We start from the raw sequence: 2,500 nt of genomic DNA, 5'->3' as shown, positions 1-2,500 counted from the left end.
AAAAAATGTATACTAATGTATCATCATCATCATCATCATTGATACTCGTGCTGCTGGATTTACTGTAAAGAAAGAAAACTCCTAAAGAAAATGAATCGAGGAACAGAAGAGAAGAAAGGAGGAGAGGAACAGACGGCAGTAGAGGATGAGAGGTTGTGAGGAGCAGCAGGTGTGCTGGGTGAGGGGGAGAGTGACAGAAGCAGGGTGTGTGTGTGTGTGTGTATAAGCAGCAACTGTGAGGCAACGGTAGGCAGTGAGTGTTTTCTCCAGGTGATCACCACACACACACACACACACACACACACACACACACACACACACACACACACACACACACACACACACACAGACTTGTACAAAAAAACCCTGCCTGAAGAATCTCACACCCACACATACCCTCACACTCAGACCCCCACCCCCACCACACCCCCTTCACACTCTCTCACACACAGACAGACAGATACACACAGCAGGGATGGAGTTACGCCCAGTAATGTACAGCTCGGCTTATCTACAAATAACACTCAGGTTTTTACATCTGTATAATTTACATGATAAAAGACTCAAAGCTTCAACTCAACTCTGATCACTGTATGATGAATAATTACACCTGTGTCCCTGCACTACGCTACGCTACACACTGCTACCCTACACTGCTACCCTACACACTGCACTACACACTGCTACACTACACACTGCTACCCTATGCTACACACCGCTACCCTACGCTACACACTGCTACACTACACACTGCTACGCTACACCACACACTGCTACGCTACACTACACCCTGCTACGCTACACTACACCCTGCTACGCTACACTACACCCTGCTACGCTACACCACACCCTGCTACGCTACACTACACCCTGCTACGCTACACCACACACTGCTACGCTACACTACACCCTGCTACACTACTCAGTCTCAAAAGCCTGGAGTAAATTCCTGATTGAGACGCAGACTGCGGTATGAGAAACCAGAGAGACGCCGGTTCCTGTTTACGTCTCTTACCTCCGTTGTGAAATAATAAAAATTCCAAAAAGACAAAAAGACGAACAATCAGCTGCTCTTGTATTCTGAAATCTGATTGGTCAGAACACATTTACTTTAAGAGCGGCTCTGAGGTGTTCATCCTGTGTCAGGACACACGATCTGATTAAGAAGCCGAGAAAAAGACGACTGCTTATATTACACAGTGTGTAAATAAATGCGACTAACAAGTAAAAAAAAATTTGTTATTTCACTCAATAAGAAAAAAATGTGTTGAAAATATTCTCATAAATAAATCAGATTGTTTTCCTGTAACTTCCTTTTAGATTTTAGTTGAAAATGTAAGATTTGTAAGTTTAAAGGAACTTTAAAGGTGGGGTCTCCGATGTTTGAGAAACGCTTCAGAAAACTGAATCGGGCCGACAAACAAAACAAACACAAAACAAACGTGTAGCCAATGAGCAGAAAGGGGCGGGGCTTGTCGATATGCGGCGGAGAGAGTGTTCGGGGCGCGTGTGTGAGATTAGCAGAAAGCGGTTTTAACATCGACATAGAGGATAAAAACAAAGAAAGAAAGAGAAGAAAGACTTACGATAAGGCAAGAAGTAGGACGTGTTAATATAGGATCAGCTTTCCAGCGCTGGAGAGAACTGAAGGAGCAGGAAGTTGGCCACATATTCACAGGTTGGAGTTTCCCGAGTCAATAACTCCTGAGCTAAACGCTGTTACTACACAAATAACACCTCTTTTCTATCGTAGTAATGTAGAGAGGCAGCTACAACCGCGTTTTGTGTAGTAACAGCGTTTAGCTCAGGAGTTATCGACTCGGGAAACTCCGACCTGTGAATATGTGGCCGACTTTACTTAAGACGCCGAGGCGCTTTTTTCCTTCTCGATAGGTGAGTAACGTTGGTTTTGCTTTGTTACACAGAACTAATATATGCCTTTGTCCTTTACATCATTATGCTTGTGTGGCATTTTTGCTTGTTTGTTTATCTACAATCGTATTGTTCTTCCCTTCAGCTATGATAAAGACACGTTTCTTTCTGTTAGTCACCCGGGTTACGGATGTACGTGTGGGCGGAGCTATCGATACAGGGGTGGGACCCGTTTGGGTTAGGGGCGTTTGTTTTGGTGATTTCAAATGTCGACATTGGCTTTCAAACAACGGAGACCCGACCTTTAAGAGGAAAAAAAAATAACTTTCCCTCGAAAGACTCAGGTATAGACATTTGACAGAATATCAGCATAAATTTTATTACCTCAAGAAAAAAAATATGAAATACAAATTTAAATAAATAAATAAATAAATAACCCACACTGCAGTGCCGGTCTCTCTGGACTCTCAATGTAATGAACAGCAAATGCATGTCGCTTTAAGCTTTTAGGCGGATTATTACTGTATTTCTTTAATAATTATATATATTATTAAGTCAAAGCAGAAATAGTTAGCATCAGGCCTGGATAGGTAGCATGAACAGCTATGACTTATGACTTATCTTAGCT

General features: G+C 42.6%; 1 protein-coding gene across 15 annotated transcripts in view; it reads right to left on the bottom strand.

The window, feature by feature from the left end:
* The window catches only part of add1 (adducin 1 (alpha)), a 39,641-nt gene that overhangs the window by 13,733 nt on the left and 23,408 nt on the right, over positions 1 to 2,500 (bottom strand). The window lies entirely within an intron of this gene.

The sequence above is a fragment of the Tachysurus fulvidraco genome, chromosome 21 (genome assembly GCF_022655615.1).
Source record: "Tachysurus fulvidraco isolate hzauxx_2018 chromosome 21, HZAU_PFXX_2.0, whole genome shotgun sequence".
Lineage (NCBI taxonomy): Eukaryota > Metazoa > Chordata > Actinopteri > Siluriformes > Bagridae > Tachysurus > Tachysurus fulvidraco.
This window is presented reverse-complemented; position numbering and strand designations above follow the sequence as displayed.